Source organism: Vulpes vulpes, chromosome 12 (genome assembly GCF_048418805.1).
Source record: "Vulpes vulpes isolate BD-2025 chromosome 12, VulVul3, whole genome shotgun sequence".
In the NCBI taxonomy this organism is placed as follows: Eukaryota; Metazoa; Chordata; class Mammalia; order Carnivora; family Canidae; genus Vulpes; species Vulpes vulpes.
Window position 1 is genome coordinate 141448760 of NC_132791.1, and position 26411 is coordinate 141475170.

Genomic DNA, 26411 nt, shown 5'->3' on the forward strand with positions numbered 1-26411 from the left:
TAGATCACAATTTAGCTCTGACTCCATAAAATACACACTTGGCTCAGTGATAGCTCTACTCCATGGCAATGGAGTGAGAAACTTCCAAGTTCGACCGTTAAAAGACACAAAATTCACCTGAATTTGCAGTTACAGGAATCAGGGAATTAGGTGGACTGGGCATGCTGAAATGGATTTAACTGGATTACCATCATTTTTTGTTCTTTTTTTTTTTCTTAAACCACACATAGGTCAAAACGCTAAACTTAAGGATTGACCACAGTCTTTACACTGGGAGTTCACAATGCAGGAAATGGTAATACCAGTTTATTTGTGTAGTGCTTTGGCTTTCTAAGCATTTTCATACGCATTAATTTGAGGCTTACAAAAATCCTTTGGCAAAGTATTGTGGGTTTTTTTTTTTTTAAGATTTTATTTATTTACTCATTAGAGAAACAGAGAGAGAGAGAGAGAGAGGCAGAGACACAGGCAGAGGGAGAAGCAGGCTCCTTGCCGGGAGCCCGATGTGAGACTCGATCCCAGAACCCTGGGATCACAACCTGAACCCAAGGCAGATGCTCAACTGCTAAGCCACCCAGGCATCCCCGGCAAAGTATTATTATCTTCATTTCATGGGTAAGGAAACTGAGAGTCTGAGAGGCTTCACAATTTGCCCAAGGGCCTCACAGTAAGCATGTCTTCTGATACCTAAGGAAGCTCAAAATCATATTCTTTCAGAACTGGAAAAAAACAGAGAAATCATGTAGCCCAATCTTTCATACAAAGTAGTACTGACAGCATCCCATCTCTTGCTAGTCACCAAACTGTCTCGTGCCAGTTACCAAAGGAGATTCCAGTCTCAGCCCCTTTCACTGTTGGAAGCTCAAACAGCTGGACAAGCCTTCTCTATATGTGGCTGCATTTGAGCTTCGTGAACATGGCACATGTTGGTTCCAGTTCTGAAACTATCTGGAACTACAAAGAATAGAACTACTGCTTCTTCCACGTGACATCTGAATACGTGAAGGCAGCTTTGTTTCTCCTTGGTTTCCTCTTCTGTAAGCAAAGCATTCCTAATCCTTCCCACCAGGCCTCACGGGACCTGGGGTCATTCATCGGGTGGACTGCCCGGAGACGCTCTGATTTAGAAACATCCCTCTGAAATGTTACCCAGAATCTCAAGAATGCTGCAGATGTGGTGACTACGAGCAAGGAATCTTCTAGTCACAAGAGAGCACCCAACTGAAGCTTGCAACAATCAAATGAGAAGTTCTTGGCTCACGTTAACTGGAACTCTGGGGGCAAGTCTGACTGCAGGTCCTTGCACAAGTGAAATATGTTCTCAGGCTCCATGGGCTCCCTCCCCTGCTCCTGTGTTGCTCAATAGGTTGCTTTCGTCAGTGAGCTGCCTTGCCTCATGGCAGCAGGATGCCTGGTTGGTTCCAGGCCTCACATCTGCACACTATCACATCCAGGGAAGAGGGGGCTAAGGCTCCCCCAGAGACTCCAACAAATGTCTCCTCGCATCTCTTTCTGCCTGGGCCCCTACCCGTCTTGCCTCATGAAGCTCAAGGTGATACACTGAATCACTGAAAGCAGGGAAAGTGATGAATTCTCTGAGGAGAATTTCTGACAGGAATTCCTGTAGCAGAGGCTGGGAACAAACCTCAAACGAATCGTGCCCCTGCCTGGTCTGACTAATGCGGAGGGAGTTCCCTGGCGGTCACAGCACACTGGGGTCATAATGCAACATATAGAAAGTGGTAGAGAACACCAGTTTAAGACCAATAAAAATGGCTTCAGAATCCAGCAGGGGATAGGAGGTGACAACTGAAAATTGTGTATACTGTTTAGCAAGCTACCATCGTTTCAAGGACAAAGTTTCCTCACAACTTCATAGCTAGAAAGAACCATTTTATCTTGCTGGTCAGGAATCTGGGAAAGGCTTGGCCAGGCGGTTCTCACTTAGATGGTAGCTGGCTGGGCCAGACGTGCCAGCCAGCTCGCACAGAGGGCGGACAGGACAACCACTGTTGTTACCTGGGAGCTGAGCGAGACAGTTGGTTGGAGCACTGTGGGGTGGCCTCTCCAGCAGGGTGGTCTCAGGGTGGCTGGACTTGTTACAGAATGGCTTGGGGCTCTGGGTGTGAGCATTTCTGCACAGCAGGGTGGGTCGCTACATGGCCTCTTATAAGCCAGCCTCTGCAGTCACATAGGGTCACTTCTGTCATACACTGTACCGGCTGAAAGCAGTCCTAGGCCTGCCCAGATTCAAGGTTCACTTTCCTGACAGAGTAAGTGGCAAAGCCACACTGCGGAAGAGCATATGGGGTGGGAGGGAGAGGCAGAGCCATCTGGGGAAAATACACTTTGTCAAGCCTCACTGGGCTGATGACACAGTTCTATCACATAAAGCCTCTGTTTCCTCTGTGTGCCTGTTTCTTAAACTGGTGTTCTCATCACTGAAATGTCTAGACGTCGGGGCGGGGGGGATGCTTGGGCAGTTCAGTTGGTTAAGCGTCTGCCTTCCACTCAGATCATGATCCCGGGGTCCTGGGATCAAGATTCTCTCTCCCTCTCCTGTGCTCTCTCCCTCTCTCCCTGTCTCACAAATAAAAAATGAAATCTTAAAAAAACAAATGTGTAGACATGGAGGCCAATGCTTTGTTGTTGTTGTTGTTTTAAAGATTTTATTTATTTATTCATGAGAGACACACAGAGAGAGGCAGAGACATAGGCAGAGGGAGAAGCAGGCTCCCTGTGGGGAGCCCGATGTGGGATGCAAGGACCACGCCCTGAGCTGAAGGCAGATGCTCAACCACTGAGCCACCCAGGCATCCTGGACGCAATGCTAATACCACTGACAATTTGCCACTTCCAAATATACACTGAAGACAGTGGTTAAGTCCACTCTCTGGTAAATACAAGACTTTCCATATTTGGCACTTTTCTGGGCAAGCTAGTCCCATTTCTTCAGTACAGTGAAAAAAGAAGGCATGATTAGCTGGGGTCCCGAGGTGGCTAAGTCAGTTAAGTGTCCAACTCTTGATTGATTTCAGCTTAGGTCATGATCTCAGGATGGTGAGATTAAGCCCCGCACTGAGTGTGGAGCCTGCTTAAAAGTCTCCTTCTCCCTCTGCCCCTCTCTCTACCTGTCTCTAAAAAATAATAATACACACACATATATGTTGTTTCTTCAACATGTTCAAAATTAAGCTCTAAGAGCAATGAGATTGTTTGGCGTTTTACCACAAAAAGAACAAAGTGAATCTTCCCTTACCCTTGGCTTAATCATTAATATTTTTAATTTAAAGAAAGAAAAACAGGGGTGCCTGGGTGGCTCAGCAGTTGAGCTTCTGCCTTTGGCACAGCTTGTGATCCCGGGGTCCTGGGATCGAGTCCCACACTAGGTTCCCCTCAGGGAGCCTGCTTCTCCCTCTGCCTATGTCTCTGCCTCGCTCTCTGTATCTTTCGTGAATAAATCAATAAAAAAATTTAAAAATTAATAAATAAAGAAAAACAGCCCTCTCCTATGTACAACTTATTCTGCCCTGGATACTTCACATATATTTGATCATTTGAACCCTTTGTAGCAGGTACCACTTTTATATGTATTTTATGTCGCAGGAAACGGAGGCATAGGTGAGTGTAGATATCTTACCTGAGGTTACAAAACTTGATCTGAGATTTGAACCCAAGAAACATGGTCTTTAAAGTTTATACTCTTAGTCACCAAACTCTCCTCTCTGCAAGTAGAAATAATAATGCTCTTTCTAAAACTGAAATAATAAAAATCCCCTACTTTCCTGAGATAGCAATATGAAATACGAGATACGGAAAGAATGTGTTCTTCTGTGTTGACAGAGGGGCTTATTTTATTAGCCTTTTGTTTAGGATCTTAACATATGCATATATGACATAAAGTTATAAACATTCCTTTGTGAATTCTACTTTATCACCAGAATACATGGCATTTACAGCCTTCTAAGACAGTGGAAACAGAGCTAACTTCTTCTCTTTAATAATATAGTACTTCATAGGAATGATGAACTACAATATATTCAATCAGTTCCCGCTGAGGAGCATTCAGATTGTTCCCAGATTTTGGGCCACTGCAAAAAAAGTATTGCAATTAACAAACTTTGTCTATATTCACTACATACTTAAGTACTGGTGCTTTTATGTCTAGAGGAAAGAATCCCCCAGAATGGGATTGCTTTGTCAAAAGGAACATGTACTTTCAATCTCAACAGCTACTACTGGATTGCTTTCCAAAAAGATTACAACCATTCATGCTGCCACCAACAACACACAAAAATAATTGTGTCTTTATACCCTGATCAGCACTGGAAGTTATTACTCTTTTTGATGGGTGAAAAATGATTTCGTTTGACTTCCATTTCTCTGATTATACCTGACGTTCAATATCTTTGTTTCTTCTTCCTCTTTTTTTTTGCATTGAATTGCTGAACATAATATTGTCAACTGTCCTGTAATACCACCTATTTTAGTAGTTTATCCTTATCTGTTTACTGGTGTATCTCATAGAGTCAGAATATTTTGCAATATTTTCCCCGGTATTTCTTCTCTTTTGCTTTCTCAGTAACATGACATTTTTGGGGGACAGATGGTTTCAGAATAAGGACACTCTCCAGCCATTTTGCAGCTGGGTGTGGCTGGGTAACTAAGTTCTGGCTCAATGGATGCAGTTATCTTCTGGAAGCTCTCCTTATCAGGCAGTGCTTGCCCTTTTCCTCCATTCTGCTGCCTGAAATGCATATGCCACACACCTGGGACCCTGAAGTCAGGATCTCACCTAGTGGAGCCAGATGTCGGCAAGAACCAAGGCCCAACACCATTGAGCTCCAGACCAGCCTGGACCATCTACCCAGACTTTTACCTGAGTAATGAACTCAGGTCTTGTTTAACAAAATACAAACTTCTTGACCAACTTGTAAGCTTTAATTGCTACAAATAGTCAAATCCCTACTTTAATTTATATGTTACTTACATATATTTAATATATAATATGTACTCCATATTACACATAAAACATGCACTTTAATAAGTTGCATATTATATATCAATATAATTACATATACTGCCCTATTGCATTATGTGATGTATATTAATATACATTAATATGTACATATTTAAAATCACATTATATGGGCACCTGGGTGGCTCAGTCAGTTAAGGATCCAACTCTTGATTTCAGCTCAGGTCATGATCTCAGGGTCGTGAGATCGAGCCCTGAGACTGTCCGTGCTCAGTGCACAGTCTGCTTGAGATTCTCTCTCTGCTCCTCCTTCCCTCCCCGTGGGCTCACATGTGTGCACTCTATCCAAAAAAAATAAATAAAATCTCTTTTTTCAATTAAATATTTTATTTATGGGGCGCCTGGATAGCTCAGTTGGTTAAGCATCTGCCTTTTCCTCAGGTCATGATCTCAGGGTCCTGGGATCAAGTCCCTGCTGAGTAGGGAGTCTGATTTTTTCTCTCCCTCTTCTTCTCCCCCTGCTTGTACTCTCTCTCTTTCTCTCTCTCAAATAAATAAAATCTTTTAAAAAATAAAATCACATTATATAAAATATATTCATTTAGAAATATTGATCCCGGGATCCCTGGGTGGTGCAGCGGTTTGGCGCCTGCCTTTGGCCCAGGGCACGATCCTGGAGACCCGGGATCGAATCCCACGTCGGGCTCCCGGTGCATGGAGCCTGCTTCTCCCTCTGCCTGTGTGTCTGCCTCTCTCTCTCTCTCTGTGACTATCATAAATAAATAAAAATTAAAAAAAAAAAAGAAATATTGATCCCATACTCAATATGTCAAGAAACTTTTTATCCAAATTCATCACATGCATCTTCTACATCACTGTCTTCATCATTACAAAGGCTACTTTTAAGCCATGTATTCCAGGTCACCAGAGAGCTATCTAAGTAAGCTGTTTGAGATTTGGCACTTTTTGAATCCACTGACTACATTATGCTGCCACCAAAAATTTTCCTATCAAGTCTCAAATAGGTATTTACATATTATGTCAATTTTTTTTAAAAGATTTTATTTATTTATTCATGAGAGACACACACAGAGAGAGAGGCAGAGACACAGGCAGAGGGAGAAGCAGGCTCCATGCAGGGAGCCTGACATGGGACTCAATCCTGGGTCTCCAGGGATCAGGCCCTGGACTGAAGGCAGTGCTAAACTGCTGTGCCACCCGGGCTGCCCTATGTCAATTTCTTTTAAAAAATTCTTCCTGTGAGTATGTATTTATGACCTGCAACATAACTGCTATTGTACTGTCATATAATCTTTCAAAACCTTGATTTAACAACACGCAACATTTATAACTATGAAATTATACTCCACAGAATAAATGCCAAATTTGTTTTAAATTTGCCTTTTTCTTTCTTTTTTTTTTTTAATTTTTTTTTTAAAATTTATTCATGATAGAGAGAGAGAGAGAGAGGCAGAGACACAGGCAGAGGGAGAAGCAGGCTCCATGCACCGGGAGCCCGACGTGGGACTCGATCCCGGGTCTCTAGGATCCCGCCCTGGGCCAAAGGCAGGCGCCAAACCGCTGCGCCACCCAGGGATCCCTGCCTCTCTTTTTCTAAACCAACTCTGTCAGGTGGCCTCTATAAAACTCTAAAATTAAAACTGAGGTTATTTTAGTCTGATTCCCCTGAATCTTACTTTGTTATTCAGAATCAAGTAATTAAGAACATGTCGCCTAGTTAAAAATGACACTGAGTCCTGAAATGTGAGGAGCTTCCTTTTTTTCCCCTAAGAAATAATTCTGGGGAGAAATTAGTCTCATACCCAGGCATATTAATTTGAGATGGATTAATAATATTATATATTAAGTCTTCCCACTCTGGAATGCAGTATTTCTCCATTATGTCAAGTCTTAAGACTACAATGAGATTTAATACCTTTCACCTTATGTCCTTTAATATTCTAGGTAAAATTACTTCTATATAGTTTATGCCACCTGTGAACTGGATTTTTTTCAGTTTCTATTGTTAACTAGTTATTGCTAGTATAGAAAAAAGCTTTTATTTTTCTATATTTATCTTATACACAGTCACTTACAAATTCCCTTATTCTTGGGTCCAATATTTCTTTGCAATATTTAAGCCAAAGATTTTTTGCCTTATTGCTTTAATACCAAAACAATGTAAAATAATAATGATAATACTCAAGTTTTATACTTTTTCCTGGAATAATTTTGTGAATTTATATTTTGATGGAAATTCACCCATTTCCTCCAGTTTTTAATATACACAGAAGTCTTCATTTCTTTCATACCTAGAATAATAGATCCTTACTCTTTTTTAATATTTTTTCTTTTCTTTAAGCAGAGATCATTTACATTATTTGTCTTTTCAAAGAACTAGTGTTCATCTCCCTTATGGTTTTATGTCTTCCACTTCACTCTTTTCAGCTTTTATCATTATTAATTTATTTCTCTTTCTTTTCTTTTGTTTTTCTCCTAGTTTCATAGGTTGGCTATTTCACTCATAAATTTTTGGTCTTTTTTCTCTTATGGTAATAAAAGCATCTGTGATCATACACTTTCCTCTGAGTACAGCTTCAGTTCCATTCCATACGTTTTGTTGCATAAAACCCTCCTCCCTTTGTGTATTCCTAGATGATGTATAATTTCTGTTTTGATTTTCTCTTGGTACAGAGATTATTTAAACATGGCGTCTGAATTCCAAAGTAGTTTTTAAAAAATAATCATCTTTTTTATCACTAATTTCAATGGATTAAGATGACAGATTATTGCATTTAAAATCAGAATTTTTATACTTTGCTTTGTTTTCTGTGACAGAATAAGTGATCAAATTCTGTAAATAATTCCTAGATCTAAAGAATGTATATTCCCTGTTCCATAAATGTGTTGAATCTTTTATTTATAACCTCTATATTTTTACTTCTTTTATTTGTTTGTTTCGGAGGTTGAAAACTGGCAGCCTGCAAGCTACAGATATGTTTTATTTGGCTGGCAAAGTCCTTTAAAATGTATGATTCTCAATGCCTTTAGGCAAGGCATGCATTCTCTAGTTCACTGTGCAATTCCCATCATCTCTGCTGTCTTACACCCAATAATTCACATATTCATGCTGCCCACATGGTCCCTGTGGGCATCCAACTTAGCAATCTAGTTTCCCTGGCCTGTCAAATCAGAAAGCCACATAATTAACATCTTTTAGTACAGTAGGGTTTTTAAAAAATTAAATGCTTCTTTTATTTCCAGTTTTTGTTCTATGCATTTTGCTGCTTAAATATTAAAGACGGTTACATAGTTTGGGTTTTTATCAGTATATCGTATCCCTCTTTGTCCTGTTCAATGCTTCTGTTCTTATGTTATGCATTGTGGGACACTAATATTACTCATGTTTGTTCTTTAATAGGTGAATTTGGCTTAAGAATATTTATTGTGGGGCTTTTCTTTGGCTTTATTGTTTCTGCTTCATTTTGTTTCCTGTTTATTAACTCTTGTTTCACCTCTTTTCCTCTCTTCACTTTTGAGGATTTGATATTATTTCTTTTGATTCCTTTCTGACCTGCTTACCTGGCATTATCATCCTCTATCCCTCTTATTCTGGGAATACTATGCATTTCTATTCTGTTTGTGGCTACTGGCCATTCTTAACAGTCTTAACCAAATCTTCATCAAAAGTAAATCACCATGCCCCCCAATTCCTTACCAACAAAAACGAGATTAATTTTAGAGTAATTTTGACAAAAGAATGCCTTGAATGCCCCCGCCTGCAATCATGGGTTTTGTTGAGCTACTCTAGAATTTTTAGTTCTGTGCTGTTGTCTAGATTTTCCCTGAAAGTATGATCTTTCTCTTCAAGAATCCCACTTTAAAAAAAGAAAATAAAAAATAAAAAAATAAAAAAAGAATCCCACTTTACAGTTAGATTATAAATTTTCAACTACATTGGCATCCTCCATTTATTTACATAATACACAATGTTTCAGGCTGCAAGATTTACTGCTTGCCACCGTTTCCTTTATTCTTGGTCTTCCCCTAGCTTGATGTTTCTGCTGATCCAATTACCAATATCTAATTGGTCATTTGAATATTTGCTCGAGCAGGGGATGTAAATCCTTCATGTCTAAAAAATATCCTTTTTTACTCTGATTCATTAAGTGATATCTTGGCAGGAGAATTTGTATCTGGCATTCTTTCTGATGACCTAGCTTTTCAACCTTTCTTTCCTATGCTTGGGGATTCCCTATTTTATTAGTTTTGATTTAAGGCAGGGTCCAACTCTCATTAAATAAGCTGAAAATACCAGCTGTTTGCTTTCTCAGCCCCCCTTTACAGCTGAGGTGGCCCCGTGACCCTGCCAATATTTACACTTGCCCCAGACTTTGACTCAGAAACCAATGCTGCAAAGCAAGGACTATGGTATGAAATGCATGCTGGCAGCTATGGTGGCTGCGGCAAGATCAAGATCCTGGCAAGCGGTGGCCCAGGTGCTCAGGGCAGCCTCCAGAGCCGGCAGGTGTGGTATAAGCTGCACTGTCTATGCCAATGCACAGAGCAGCAGCCTCCAGCCTGAGCCAATTCTCTGTGAGATTTTAGGCACTGTTCCTGGATGCACTATCTCCACGTCTCTCTCTCCACCCCTCTGACAATTCCACAGCAACTCAAGAGCCATTAAAAATGGATTTCCCTTCCTACATCAACCCAAATCAGCTTCTGTGGCCTGTAGGTAAGAACCGAGGCTGATACGGCTAGGTATAGAAAACTTACAGTTCCTTAGGGTTAACAGTCCCAATTGACACTATTCTAGCTTCTGGTGCATGAGCACTGCAACGCCAACCTAATTTTCCTCAAAACTGACCTATCTTCCTGTCTGGAACTTGGTAGGATTTTTATCTTTACTGCTGCCGTTTAGCAATTAAATTATACCTTTTGCCAGACTTCTGTGAGTCCTTTTATCAGAAGCCTAAAATACTCTTCAACTTAGTTTTTCTCCTTTTGTTATGTCTTCTCCATGCGTTCCTTTTGCCCCTTCCTACACTGGCCTCCCAAACATCTTACCTACTTCATGGTATCAGTATCTTTGTGTCTGATGAGATACTCCTTCCAAAAAACGAATCCAGTTCTCAATAGGAGCTGTTATCCCTTGTGTTTCATCTAGTAAAAGCCTTGAATCAGGAACAATAACTCTTTGAGTTACAACATTTTTTTTTCTGAATGCTTTCTTCTTTCTCTTTGATTTAGCTTTGCTTGTTCTGAATGTTCAGCTTGAGCTCTCTATCTCTAGTTATTAAAACCCCCTTAGAGGGGATCCCTGGGTGGCTCAGCGGTTTAGCGCCTGCCTTTGGCCCAGGGCGCGATCCTGGAGTCCCGGGATCGAGTCCCACGTCGGGCTCCCGGCATGGAGCCTGCTTCTCCCTCCTCCTGTGTCTCTGCCTCTCTCTCTCTCTCTCTCTCTCTCTCTCTCTCTCTCTTTCTCTCATAAATAAATAAATAAATCTTAAAAATAAAATAAAATAAAATAAAATAAAATAAAATAAAATAAAATAAAATAAAATAAAACCCCCTTAGAGTGGATCACACCTTTTCTTTGCTAAATCTGCGTTGGCCTTCGGTACCTAGACATATCAGTGCTTCTCGGGCAGGCAAATCATCATGTGGAGGACATGGATATTTTCATTCTAGAACCCAACAGTGCATGAACTGGCACACTGGGACCTCCTCCACCTGGCCATGGGGAACATTTCTGTCTGATCTCACTTTTCTGTGAATGAACGCAAGAGAAGCACTTCTTGCCAGCTGCAGGCTCAGATGTGCAGGACCCGCGACTCCTTGAAGGATCGAGTACAGGGAGGGGAAAGCAAGCTGTTAACATCTGCACATCATGGCTTTCACTGTACTAAAAAATCAATCCAGGGATCCCTGGGTGGCTCAGTGGTTTGGCGCCTGCCTTCAGCCCAGGGCATGATCCTAAAGACCCGGGATCAAGTCCCACATCGGGCTCCCTGCATGGAGCCTGCTTCTCTCTCTGCCTGTGTCTCTGCCTCTCTCTGTTTGTGTCTCTCATGAATGAATGAATAAATAAATAAATAAATAAATAAATAAATAAATATCTTTAAAAATCAATCCTGTTGTAAGCAGTGGCCAAAAGATGGGACCAGGCCTGTACTATACTATCCATGTACCCAGACTCCTGACCTAAGGTATGCCAGAGATGGGCAGGATGGGGGATTACTGACTCTGCTCTTCTCTTTGAGCACCCTTTCCGTAATCCGCTTCTCAAGCTTCAAATAGCCATTCCATGTGAGCAATTCCTAAATATTAATCTCTAGCTATAAGATTTCCAACCATCTGTTTAATTTCTCCATCACGATGCCTGGTATGAATGTAGTTCAGATTGCTTGCATTTGACAAAGCTTTCCTAAATATCTTTAAGTGCCAAGCATAGTGGTAGAGATATTGATGCAAGAATGTATGTAACAGCTATGTAAGGAGATGGTTACAACACAGTACAGCAAACAGAGTAAAAACAGAAAACATGGAACCTGGGGAGCACAGATGGACACTGGGCCCAGCCCAGAGGGTCAGGGAAGGCAGTCAAGGAAGGTATCACAACTAAGTTGCATCTTGAGGGTGGATCAGTAAGAGCAGTGAGGACAGGCAATTTCAACAGAGCTAATAGACTTGTGGACAAAGACAGTGGAGCAGAGAGATGAAGCCACAAACCAATAAACAACATATAACCAAACAACAGAGTACAGCAACATTGCTAAACTTAGAGAGGGGCCAATCTCACCCCATAATCTTTATTTTTTTTAAAAAAAGATTTATTTATTTGATAGAGAGAGAGCAAGTGAACACAAGTAGGGGGAGAGGCAGAGAGGGAGGAATTAGAAGACTCCCTGTTGAACAGGGAGCCTGAGGTGGAGCTCGATCCCAGGATTCTGAGATCATGACCTGAGCCAAAGGCACTTAACCAACTGAGCCACCCAGGCCATCCCAACTCATAATCTTTAAAAGTGTCATCCTGAGAGATAACAGTTAACAGTTAAGAGGATAAAACTCAGAAAAGAATCCAGAAAGATCGAGGGCAGGGCCATCAAAGTAAAAGGAAATGAGAATTGTAAAAAGCATATCTTATTGCTCTTTACTCCTCCTATAGGATGGAAGCATCCTCGGGGTAGGAGGATGGATATTTAGTAAAAGCGGAAAATACAGCCCATCTCCCTTGACCAGCAACCACTTTCCCCCTCTACAAATCAAGAGCAGCTTGATGGAAGGTAACAGAATCATTCAGATGTTCCCCTGTGAGCTAAAACTCAAAATTTCTAAAAGTGAATTCTTTAGGCTGCCTCTCTAATTCTCCTCCTGAGCTTCCTGGTCTCAGTGTCTCTCAAGGTCTCTCTCAGTGTGTCTGTCTTTCTCACTCACTTAGTGATAGCACCATTTTCCGGATCATCTGATCTTAATACATTGCCTTTAGTTCATTTCTCTCTTTACAGAAGAAAAGTTAAAAAATTTTACTAGCCTGGGGAACCTGGCTGGCTCAGCCAGCACAGCATACAACTCAATCTCAGGGTTGTGAGTTCACATCCCATGTTGGACACGGACCCTACTTAAGTAAAAAAATTTAAAAAGTTTAGTAGAGAATGTAAAAGATAATGAATAAGGACGTTTATCACATTCCTAGAAGGAAAGGCTCAGTACTGAAAAATGTGCTGATTCTCAACTAAAGTAATGCAATTTCACCAAATTTCACACTAGATGCTTTCTGAAACCAGATAAAATGACTCACTTGAAAAGATAAACAAGGGGGATCCCTGGGTGGCTCAGTGGTTTAGCTCCTGCCTTTGGCCCAGGGTGCAATCCTGGAGCCCCGGGATTGAGTCCCATGTCGGGCTCCCCGCATAGAGCCTGCTTCTCTCTCTCTCTCTCTCTCTGTCTATCATGAATAAATAAATAAATATTAAAAAAAAAAAGAAAAGATAAACAAGAAAAAATAGTTAAAAAAAATTACAGTCAAGAGAACTTGATTTACTACACACTAAAATATTACATGGCCACAAACATTAAAATGTAACCAATGAAACAGAATGCAGAGAACAGCAAAAATATCCAAGGATATATAAGTTTCTAACATAAGGTAAAAAATAGCAAATTCAAATCAATGAGGAAAAAAAATGCTACTGGAATAACTGCCAAATGTAAATATACTTTAAGTCATAGACCAAAGAACATTCCAAATAGATTAAGTATGTAAATATATATGTCTTTTTTTAAAGATTTTATTTATTTATTCATGAGAGACATGGAGAGAGAGAGGCAGAGACACAGGCAGAGGGAGAAGCAGGCTCCATGCAGGAAGCTCGATGTGGGATTCAATCCCAGGACCCCAGGATCACACCCTGGGCCAAAGGCAGGCACTAAACCACTGAGCCACCCAGGGATCTCCTAAATATGTAAATATTTTAAAAAGAAATATGAAACCCAAAAAGTCTGACCTTTGGGTGGGAAAAATCTTTCTAAGCCTAGAAATAATGTAAGAAATCACAATGGAAAAAATAAATCTGCATCATTAGTTTTAGGGTTCTATATTTAAAAAAAAATAATCAATATACTATCAAAAAACCCTGCTGAAATGATCTGCAACAATATAACAAATGGATTGATAGTGTTAACATATCACAGGATAAATAAGAGTAACATTAAAACTCCACTAGAACACTGAGAAAAGTTAGAAATAGACAAATTCCAGGAAAAAAATGACCAATATATACATGAAACTCAGTAGACATGAATATTAAAACAGTAAAGTTCTTTTTTTGCCTAATAAGTTAAGGATAATTATTAAGGATCATAATAGTGCTGGTAAGGCTGCTATGAGACCAAACACTTTGCCAAACAGCTATATAATATTTTATAACACTTGTGGAAAGAACAAAGATACATATCACAAGGTTTATAAATGATTTTATATTCTGGCCAAGTAAATACTTAAGAATTTAAGGATAGAGTGAGAAACTTAAGCGCATACTTATTCATTAGAATTATTTAAAATAGAGAAAAATACTGGATCCAACAATAGGAGGAATAAATTATTGTAGTAGATCCATTTTAAAATAAAAAAAAAAAACAAAAAATAAACAAAAACCAAGTTTGATAAAAATGGCTTTCCCTTGTAAAATAAAATAAAAATTATGGTACCAGAATACAATACTATCATAGTTATAACAAAATATTAAGGAGATGTTAAAAACATTTGGGAATATTTAATGACATGAAGAAATCTTATGTTACACTGTTAAATAAAGAAGTCAAGATATGAATTGGAATATTTGATATGGTTTAACTCTGTGAATGTGTGTGTGTGTATAAAAAAGGCATGATAACCACACCACTCAGAAACATCAAGAGTCATTATCTCTAAGGGGCAGGATTATGAATGACTTTTATTTTCTGGATACATTTTTTTAGTTTCTTCATTTTCTATAAAATTAGATGTATTATTTACATAATTGGGTAAAATATTCATATTTTTAAAAAGTAACAAATACCAAAACAGTTCCTGGTTGCCTTCTTCAGGGGATACATTCCAGATCCATAATCATAGCACATTCTAGTTTTACCCTACATATTTCTTTGCCTATCATCTCTCCTTAATGTTCTGACAACATCAAAGATCTAACTAGTCCTCAGAACCCTGGATTCTTTAACATTTCTTGGTGATAGCTATTTCCTCTGCCTAAAAACCCCCACCCCCACCCCAGGCATAAGGCTTCTTCAATCTTTTAAGACTCAGCTCAAATGCCTCTCTTCTGTGAAATCTTTCCCAATGTTCCCAGGAAGAAATACTGCTTCCTACTCTGAGTTCCACACCTCTTTGCTTAGGGCACCACTATGACCTAAGTGTGCTTGAATAAGATTTATTACATAGCTTCCTCCCTGTGGTAGACTGACTAGTATCACCAAAGATGTCCACATCCTAATCCCTGGAATTTGTGAATACCTTACATGGCAAGGGGACTTTGCAGGTATGATTATGTTAAGGCTCTTGACTTGAGGAGATTATCTTGGATTATCTGGTGGGCTCACTGTAATCACAAGGGTTTTATGAAAGGGAGGGAGGCTGGTCAAAGGTAGGACAAGGTGACGTGGGGATGGAACTAGAGGTTGCAGCAATGAACTGTGAAGATGGTGGAAGGTAGCAGGTGGCAGGTTGAAGTTGGAAAAGGCAAGGAAATAAATTTGCTCTGAAGTCTCCAGAAGGAACACGGCCTTGCCAACACCTTCTTTCTAGACTTCTAACCTCAAAAACTCTAAGAAGATAAATTTGTGTTGGTGTGAGCCAGTAAATTTGTGGTAATTTGTTACAGCAGCAAGAGGAAACTAATACAATCCCTGACTATCCCAAAAGCACCTTGGGGCAGGTGCAGGGGAGGAGGGTAGTGGGATGGGGAGGTGGGGAAGGAAGCACTCTGTCAACATCTGGTGATAAATGAAACACTGTCTACCTCAAGGAAAAGGACTGAAAAGGAGTAAAATGAGAGGCAAGAGGAGGAAGAAAAAGAGGAGGGGTTTGCATTTATTAAGACATTAATGTTTACTGTTAATTTATTTGTTCATATTTATTAACATTTTTGGGAAAACTTGTTACCTTAGGCATTGTTCTAAGAACATCAGACCTCAGACTGTTCTGAGAACTCCTTTAAGGAAGTGCTGTTATTCCCATTTTACAGAGGAGGGAAACAAAGCAAGGGATTAAGAGACTAGAGCTCTATCCCCAACCAAAACACCCCCCCACCCCCCACCCCCGTGTGTGCGCACGCGCACACACATACACACACACACACACACACATACACACAGTAAATTGCAAATGGGGATCTGGTAGGGAAGCCCGGGTAAGAATGCAGGAATTCTGGCTCCAGGGCCCATGCTGTTAAATATTAAGAAGAAAAAACTTACACACTGAGGGATTTGCAGGAATCTGCACATTTACATAAGCCAAGGGGACTAAATTTAGTTTAAATCAGGCTGAATTTATATAAAGGGATATTCTCTATTTGAGGTGCCACGTTCTGTGTGGTTCTGTTTTCTGCACTAATTCACATCTGGATTTCAATCCAGACAGGAAGCAGAAGGGATAGTTTAACGCCTCTGGAGCATATCCTTCATACAACCCACCCTCCCACTCCTGTTAAGCAGAGGCCCAGAGAAGGCTCCCTGCCTGAGGCCCTGGGCTGGCCATAGTGAGAGAAGCTCCGGGACCTGTGGAAAGCACCAGTGGTATTCTTCTGGGCCAGGAATGCTGGCAGGAGAGAGGTGGGTGACCAAGGGCTGGCAGCAGCACTGAACACCTGGAGCAGCTCAGTCTTGGTTTCCAGATGACAGAGCAAGGCCGGGGTGGTGAACACACCTTTAGAAAGTCTTCTATCCATACTCAGTAAGATTTGAAAGGAAAATAACTTAGAAGGGAAAATTTGGCATCAGGACAGTTGGCTTTCACGTGCAACATACTGACAATCAGTGATACCAAACCACAGAAAAATCCAGTCAATGAATTAGACGACCAACTAAGGACATCCTCCCAGAACTTTGAGAAAAAGGATAAAGAAATGGATATGATTCGTTTGAAAATTAAGAGACATGACTGAAGAGCAGAAAGATTGGCCATAATAGGAAAGCTGGATGGCACAAAGAAAGCAGTGGGAGAAAACTGGGCTGAGGTAAAGCAAAGGGTTAAGAAATCGGAAGGGGCTTGTCAAGCACCAGGTGAGATGAGCAAAGAGAGGCTGGCCAGTCATCTGAATCCAAAGCACCCAGGCCAGCTCAGAGCCAGTGTTCTCAGCGAGCAGTTCTGCCGGCCTGCTGATGGGGTCAGAGGCAGGGGCCCAGCCACCACGGATCCCATTTGAGGGTTTGATCCTGCTCTCCCGAGGCTCCAGGCTGGAGGGGCTGTGCCCCCAGTGAAGGGGTCCCATCATAAACATCAGCCTGAAAGGAGCACTTTGCGGACAGTTGGCCAGGGCTCCCCTGGCAAAGGGAGCGGAAGTGTGCAGGGAGGCTCAAGGACTTCAAGAGGCCCAGAACAAACCGCTTCCCTGCTGTACCCACCCCGACTCTGACACCAAATGTGCAGGGTTCCCCGCACCCATGGCTTCTCCAAGCTCTCTGGACATCGAGTGGTGTCCTATAGCTCAATTCTGACAGGAACCATCTACAGTTGGTACCAACCTGAGAGGTGAAGGACTTGGTCCCACTGGCAACTTCGGGTGCCAGTCTCAAGTCCCAGACTGTCACCTGTACTTCTGTACCACCAGCTACAGTTTGGTTTCTGCAAGCCCCACCTCAGTTCTGATAACTTGGTATAGCAGCTCACAGAACTCAGGAAAGAGTTTACTGACTAGATTACCAGTTTATTACAAAGGATACAACTCAGTATCAGCTACCCTCCCAGAGCCTTGATGTATTTGGTAGCCTGGAAGCTCTCCAAATCCCACTGTTTAGAATTTTTATTGTGGTGCCATTATGTAGGCACGATTGATTAGATCACTGGCCATTGGTTAGATTCAATCTCCAACACCCCCCCACCTCACCCCCTCCAGTGGTCGGGAGTAGGGGTGAAGTTTCCAGCCCTCTAACCACGTGGTTGGTTCCTCTGGCAACCAGCCCCATCTTCCAAGAGTCCCCTCTATTAGCATAAACTCAAGTACGGTTGAAAGGGGCTTATTATGAATAACAAAAGATGCTCCTCTCACCCCTATCACTCCAAAATTCCAAGGGTTTTTTAGGCGCTTGGTGCCTGATGTATATTTTTTTCATTCTATCATCATAAGGCTTCTCTCTCGCCCTCCAACCTACAGGGCTAGCAGTGACCTGGCCTCTCACCCAGCCACAAGCACAAAGCAGGTGCTTGCAAGGTGATGGCTAGATGTCACAAGGGAAACAGGCCCTGGCAAGGGCGGCAGCAGGGAGTGGACAAGAGTGAGTCAGGCCTAACTGCGTACAGTCAGAACCTGTGGTCAGCCATGGAGCCAATTCCGTGAGAGTGAACTTTATAAGGAATAAAATAGTGGGTGAATTTTTTTTTTCTCTTTCAGGATATCAGAATGTTCCTTCAGGTCAGAATTCATAAAGGAAATGAAAGAGTGTGCTAGAAAAACAGATTTTCCCCTCAAAACCTTCCCACAGCTGATGGGAAGGTACAAAGGTCAGACCACCTGGTCTCAATCTGAGATGACTGTGGAGGACCATCAAGCTTCTTGGGGGACTGATACAGCAATTATGACTATCACATTTCAACTTCTCTCTCTGCTTGGTCCCCTCCTACAGACTGTTTTGGTGGGCACCCCCTACAAACTTTCTACACACAAATCTCCATCTCAAGGGAGATTCCTGGGAAGCAACCAGGACTATCCTTTACAACCCCACTATATATGAATAGTATATGAATTTAATTATTTTAACTTATTGTAAAATAATCTTCATTTTAATTTAGTCTTATTTAGTATTAAATAGACTTTAAAAAAAAATCAAAGGTCAAAAATTCTACTGCCTGTAGAGCTGGACAGGTAAGTACATGTCCATGAAAGGCAAAACAAAGATCCAAAGAAATGTGACACGTAGGGAGCTTAAACCCCATGAAAATATTCTTACTCAAATAACGTTGAGACATTCCATAAGACAAATGACGTTGACCAATGTGTGTCCTCTGGGCTATACTTTTTCCAAAGGCATACTCGACATACACTTGGCACTCAGCTTTGCTCATTCATCTTTCAGACATTTCTCATCCGTCAGTACTACCCTGACAATTACAGTTTGAATGGCAGTTTGCTTACTATCTAATGAATCAAATCACTATAATTACTCAAACATTTCTCTTTGTTAGATGGCTAAACCATTCGAGGGTGACTTAGCAATGTTTGTGATAGTATTAGGAGGGGTGTTTATTGAATGCCTACCATCATCATTTGGGAGCCTAGATTAATTTTGCTAAATTTAGCTCTCAAGTACTGTTCTTGGTACATATACAATTAAGCATGCCATTTTTATAGGTAAAAGCAACCACAGTGCTCTCAAGGATAATACAGTCATCTCAGTATTACGCAAATATCTTAAAATTCTAAAGAGAAACTTTTTTGGGAACAATGGTCAGAGCTGACCATTTCACCTAATATAAAATAAAACAGAAATCTTTAGGTCAGTTAGCAGCCTGCGTTCTTTTCATGCCAGGCAAAGGCTAGACTTGTATTTTAGCTATTGTTTCCTTTTGTTTAGCGGAGTATCACGCATCCTTATTTGGAAGTTTTCCTTTCTGGCCTGCAACTGGAAAAAAAAAAATAGTATTCTGTAGAATTTTGGAATGCCTTCTAGTCTGGCCGAAGTGTATGATGAAATCACACATTTCTAAAAGGTGGAAGGACATAGTAGATGTAGCTCACGCCCTTCTACAGACATGAAAACCCATCAAGGTCAAAAAAAGGAGAGATGAGCTTGAACCTGTCTGTCTATGAATCCACGGTTCTAATACTCCAAACCCATCACCTAAAGAAAATGGAGTTTGTTTATTTCACGTAATCCATTTATAATCAAGCCTCACCAGGAGTCTCTCGCAGTATTGGTCCCTTCAAGGCTAATCGCATGCTGTTTCATTTCTGAAACCCTCAAATCTGACTCTTATAGCCTTGAGGGGTAGAGGAGATTAAAATTTCTCGAGGGCACACAATCACATTAGTAAATCTTCCCATAAATCCCCATCCAGAGCACGTTCCTAAATTCCGTCCTTCTTTTCTCCTCTTTATCACACCTTCCCCAGCACATCCCTCCCCTGTACCTCACCTTCCCCAGCAAGCAAGTCCTTCTCAATACATGGTGCCTCCCTCTCTCACTTCTTCCCAGTCTGGCCCTGCATGGGTCCTAAAGCTGAAAGAAGCCTGAACTTATCAATCACTTATCACAAACCCTGGCTCAGCCCAACCAAGTCTCCAGCCCAACAAACCCCTGGGGACCATTTAGCAGCCACAGCAAACAAAGGATCTTGTCCAGGGATTGGGAGCCAGGTCTATCCAAGGAGGGGACATCTGGGCTGAGGAGGTCTGAGAAGTTGAGAAGTAGGATGAAAGTATAATTTCTCTTGCAAATGACATTTTGAGAATAAAAATAACAGGCGTACACTGACCTGCAACAGGTATGAACTGGGACCCTCCTGGACAAATGGGACTTACTGCCCACCTACAGAGGAGTCAGCTGACAAACTCTGTGATTGGAGCATCCCTGGCAAAGGGCAAGGAGAAGGAGCACAGCGTGGTTCACAGGAGGCCTGTGTATCCAAGGGGAAGGGAGGGCTAAGGCTAGGGAATGGTGCGTGACCTTGGAAGTGCACAATAATGCTTGATCTAATGAAGACTCCACTGTACAGCTGGAGATGCTCAGCTACCTGAGCTGCAGTCATTACCCAGGAACAGGAAGAGGTCTCCAGAGAAGCTAAACAATGTGCCCCAAACTTCACACCTTTTTATTATTAGGAGAAGCACTTCTCTGATCTAGACACAGTTCTGGCTACTTTAGTTACTGGTTTCCAGGTGCACAGGAACAGACGAGAGGCAGTAGGTGATGAGTGAGGGAAGCGCAGAATGCTGACAAGAATATGACCTTGGTGCAGACAGGCCACAGCCATCATGAAGCCCCCAGGGCACCCCCAGAGTCAAGGCTGGTAACAGAATTGCCATTGATCGTGATGACCTGAGTAACAGGAATATAGTAGACAAAAAGGAGAGGTCTGTAATACTTTAGGGCCATCTTGTATCTAAAATGGTTAGCACAGGCTCTGGATTCCAGAATTTATTATATGGAAGAGGACATTTTAATGTACAGTTTCCACTAAAATGTCATCATTGCTCCAATTACTGTTGTCTCTTGATTTTTATTCTCCTTTCTTAATCAGCTATAATTACTGATTGAAATTCCTTACCAAGGCATAGAGCACAAAAGCAGAACACCACCACAGGTTAGGATGCCAAGGAAGCTGTGAGGGGCACATGGACACACACACACACACACACACACACACACACAAAACCTGATCCCTACATGCGCACTTTGTTAACCAGCAAAAAGAAATTGGTTTACCACATCTTTAGTCCAGCATATAACTACAGGTAACGCTGGCAGGCTACAATGTTGAAGAAAGGGCAGAGAGACCAAAATGTACCTATAAACAGATCATTTTCATTATAGTTCTGTGAACACTATGAATAGACTCTTTGTTTATCTGTTAATAAATCAGAAGGTTAGACTGCTGATAATTTAACCTTCCAAGATTTTTTTTTTTTTAATTGGGCTGCTGGTAGAGAGAAAAGCAGGATCAATTAGGGGAAGAAAATGAATTCCTTGGCAGATAAAACCGAGGGGATTTTCAAGGGATCGGGAGGTCGTTGGCACTGGTTCTTCATAGTATATAGTTCCAGGTCAAAATGTATGACCTTACCTTGCCAGGTTTTATCATAATCTTAACACTCCCCCATAATTAGTTCTATTTGGGACATGTAGCTGGAAATGAGAGAAGGATAAAGAAGTGAAGGGGGGGCGGGGAGACTAATTTTTCCAGAGCAGGGGTTAAAAACAAGGAATGAGGCAGAAGGATTATGGTGAGAGAGTATTTGTGAATAGTTGGGAATTGTAAAAACGCAGAGGTAAATGGAGCCGGTGACCTGTTGGGCATTGGGGATGGGGGCTGGCCCAAGGATATCTGGGTTATCTTTGTAGTGGTGTGGAATGTGGAAAATCTCTTTCTGTGAAACAAGCTTTTCTGAAGTTCATAGCATTAAGTGATATTTTTTTAATCTCAGTTTTAAATATTTGGCCAACCACATCAATTTTAAAACATAAACACTACTTTCTCCTGAGAATGAAAAAATTTCCAGGAAATACAAGGGATGGCTGCCATCAGTTCATTAAAACCATGCTTTTTGCTAGGGCTCTGGGTAGTGCTGGCGGCCTTGGAGAGAGTAGACAAGGAAGTGTCTCAGGTAGTTCTCACTCAGTTGAAGAAGAACTGTCACGAGATGTCCACACGAAGGGGGACACCAGAGGGCCTAGAGGCAGCATGGGAAGTGGGCGGGCAAACTAGGGAGACGGCTTCTCATGAAGCACAGCAGCAAGGGTGACACTGTGCCAACAGGACAGGTCTGCCTGGAGGATGGTCCCCAAGCACAGGGGCGTGCTTTGTCATGGGATGGCAAGACCTTCCTAAGGATACCCTGAAACCTTCAAAATGTTCAGTGTTTTCATGCTGCTTCTATGATCCTATTGCATAGGCTGATCTCATCTGATTGGAGCCATGTAAAAATTTCAAGAAACTAAAGGTGCCTGGATGGCCCAGTAGATTAAGTGCAAGGGTCTTGATTTTGGCTCAGGTCTTGATCTGATGGGTCAACAGCCTGAGCCCCCTGCCAGGATCCACAATCAATGGGGAATCCTCTTGAGGATTCTCTCTCTCTGCCCCTCCCCTGGCTTGCATGCACACACATGCTCTTTCTCTCTCTCTCAAAAATTTTAAGAAAGTAAAACAATTTAACAGGCTAGAAATCTACCTAAGGCACATTTGGGCGACTTAGTCAACAAAGAAAAAAACCCAGTCTCCTCCACTCACAAATACCCCTCTGCCTTAGAAAGTTTAAAAGTCTAAAATCATAGGGATGCCTGGCTGGCTCAGTCAGTGGAACATGGGACTCTTTATCTCAGGGTCCTGAGTTCACAAGCTCCATGTCGGGTGTTGAGCTTACTTTAAAAAAAAAGTCTAAAATCATAAGATCGGGGGATCCCTGGGTGGCTGGGTGGTTTAGTGCCTGCCTTCGGCTCAGGGCATGATCCTTGAGTCATGGGATCGAGTCCCATGTCAGGCTCCTTGCATGGAGCCTGCTTCTCCCTCTGCCTGTGTTTCTGCCTCTCTCTCTCTCTGTGTGTCTCTCATGAATAAATAAAATCTTAAAAAAAAAAAATCTTAAAAAAAATAAAAATCAATAAAATCATAAAATCATAGCATTTTTAAAAAGATTTCTTTATTAATTTGAGAGAGCGAGTGAGCAAAGCACACAAGCTGGGGGAGAGGCAGTGGGAGAGGGAGAAGCAGTGTCCCTGCTCAGCAGGGAGCCCAATGTCCAGAATTCTGGGATCATGACCTGAGCCAAAGGCAGACACTTAACCAACTGAGCTGCCCAGAAGCCCCAAATCATAGCATTTTGAAGTTATTAGAAACTTTAGAGCTAACCTTGCACACATACCCTTTTTTCACATATAAGACAATAGGAACCAATAAAAACATAGGCCAATTCATCTTCCATGTTTAAAAAAAAATCCAAAAGGGGTATTAAGAAAAACCAGATTTAAAATGTCATATAAGGCGAAAATTTTCAAATCTATGACATCATTATGTCTAACAAGAAAAATCATAACATCAAGATGAATACCAAAAAGGCGGTTTGCAAAATTCAGCAATGATTTCTGATTTTATAACCCATAATATATGAAGGATAATACCCTATTTAACAGAGGACTTCTGTCATGATCACTGGGATCTAAGAGTTTACAGTTTACCATGGAAGCCTTCTACATTCCTTACTTCTCCCCCAGATTTTATACACTTTGCTCATACTGTGAAAGTGACCTTCTAATAAACCACTGTTTCGGGTTATTACTGCATAAAGAAAGCTACTGTTATACACACACACACACACACACACATATACACACACAGCATGTACATGCATATTCATATATATTTGATATAACACACATGTGCATTTCCAAGCTGCTTACTGAATTCTCTCATTAAGTCTAGTAGTTTTTCAGTTGACCTCCCTGCCTGTTCTTGCAAGAAAATTATTGTTCCAGAAATAATGCTAATTTTGCCTCATTTTCAATAAATACTATTTTTTTTAAATTGTACTGCTTTGGCTAGTCTATCTAGAAACAATGCCCTGTACGGGCACCATGGTTATTTTCCTGACCTTTACAGGAATGTTTTCAGTTTCCTGTTAAGCACGATATGTGCAGCTTTCAGACCATTTTATTTATTATCTTAAGAAAGGATCCATTCATTCCTATTAAATGTTTCTGAGGTGGATGTTAAATTGTATTAAATGCATTACTGACATAAAGTAAGATGAAAATTATCTTCTCTCTCAATTTACTGTTGGTGTAAATTTTTTTTAAAGATTTTTTATTTATTTATTCATGAGAGACACAGAGATAGAGAGGCAGAGACACAGGCAGAGGGAGAAGCCAGCTCCATGCAGGAGAGCCAGACATGGGACTTGATCCGGGGTCTCCAGGATCACACCCTGGACTGAAGGTGGCGCTAAACCGCTGAGCCACCGGGCTGCCCTGTTGGTGTAAATTTATTGCATTCTTGGACTGAATCAGTTTTTTATAGTAGTATAATATTTTTAAAATATATGGTTGGATTAAATTTGGCTTATAGTTCAGTTATGCCTTGTACATCAACATTTGAAAGAATGTACTCTGGCTTTCTTTGTTAGCTCTATCTCTGAAAGGCTTTGGTATCAGGAATAGCATTAATAGTATTAGCACTGCTTTTGTGAAAATAAATTGGAATGCTTTCCATCTTCTATGTACTTCAGAACATTTTCCATGTTTCTATTATTTGAGTATCACATTCACAATTCTGCTATATTTGCATTTACTTGTCCTATTATAATAGATTTAATATTTTCTGCAAAAGCTTAATACTGGCTCATTTTTTAGCCTAATCTCATCCTAAGCAACATAGATTTAATATACTATAGTTTTCTAACACATTTTAAGTTATTAAAATAAGAAATAATCATGTGTATATACCTTAAACCATGACCTGTACCCTCCATAATAATCTTTGGGGAAACAATGCACTAGATAACTTAAAAATAGCATGGAAATTATATTTCTTATATTTGAAAAAGTTTACCTATTAAACCATCTAGGCTCAGGATTATTTTTGGAGCTTGGAAGTTACTTTGTGATGTCTTCCAGGATTGCTTTTCTGTCTATTTCATTTCTTCATGAACTGATTTCAGTAGTTTCATTTTCAATTTCATCAAAATGTTAACTTTATTCTATTTTTTTAAATCTCCATATCTTTGGGGACACCTGGGTGGCTCAGTGGTTGAGCATCTGCCTTGGGCTCAGGGTGTGATCCTGGGGTCCTGGGATGGAGTCCCGCATCGGGCTCCCCACAGGGAGCCTGCTTCTCCCTCTGCCTATGTTTCTGCCTCTCTGTGTCTCTCATGAATAAGTAAATTAAATTAAATTTAAAAATCTCCACTTCCTTGATTATATACATTCTTACACTGCAAATTTTTTTTTTAAAGATTTTATTTATTCATTCATGAGAGACACAGAGAGAGGAAGAGACAGACACAGGCAGAGGGAGAAGCAGGCTCCATGCAGGGAGCTCGACGTGAGACCCAATGCCCGGACTCCAGGATCACACCCTGGCCCGAAGGCAGGCACTAAACTGCTGAGCCACCCGGGGATCCCCTACACTGCAAATTTTGGGTATTTCTGCTCTGTTTCTTTATTAGTCTAACAACAGTTCTATTTAATTCATTGTTTCAACAAAGAATACACTCTCAGATTTTTCAATTCTAGCACATTTTTTGTTCATTCATTCAACAAATACTACATGCCAAGCCTGTATCAGGCAACATACAAGGTGCTGAGGGTAAGAGAAGGGTGAAACATATGTAGTTATAATCTGCTTCATTAATTTCTGTCCTTTCAAAAAACACCCTCCTGTTTTCCCAGATTTTTATTTACTTTCTAATTTCTGAGTATAGTAATTGATTTATTTTCATTGTTTCTTTTCAGACATTAAAAAAATTTTTAGAGGAATGAATTTGTTTATTTGTAATTTTATGGAGCACTTCATAATTATTTTTCAATAAATTATAGTTCTCAGTTCTTATTTAGGTGGAACTTTTCCAAATGGATTAAGTTTTTAAAATTTCAACATTTATTATCTACAGTTTTATTGCATTATGATCACAGAGTGGCCAGTAAAATTTTCCTTAAGGGCCTGTAATGAGGTTTTCTTTCTGGTATAGAACAGATCAATGTTTTAATCATACCATGAACACTAGAAAAACCGTGTAAGGTGTATTATTGAATGCTCTCATTTTTAACTTGTGAGTTTTTTAATGCATTTCTAATAGGTTTTGCTATATAGTAACTTCCAAGGTTTGCTAGTTGTGTGATGAATTTTGGAACTGCTACTTTTTCTTCTTGAATTGCACTTTTATCAACGTAGATGGTCCCATCTGATTTAAGGTACTTTGTGGGGTGTGTATGGAGGGAGGGAAGGAGGGCCTTTAACTGATAGTATTGTTTCAGTAGAATGACTCTGTAAGTCGGACAGAGCCATGAG

The 26411-nt window shown here is 40.8% G+C and overlaps 1 protein-coding gene across 9 annotated transcripts in view; it reads right to left on the reverse strand.

Moving 5' to 3' along the window:
* SPECC1 (sperm antigen with calponin homology and coiled-coil domains 1) overlaps window positions 1–26411 on the reverse strand; it is a 279082-nt gene that overhangs the window by 121707 nt on the left and 130964 nt on the right. The gene's annotated exons all lie outside the window — the stretch shown is intronic.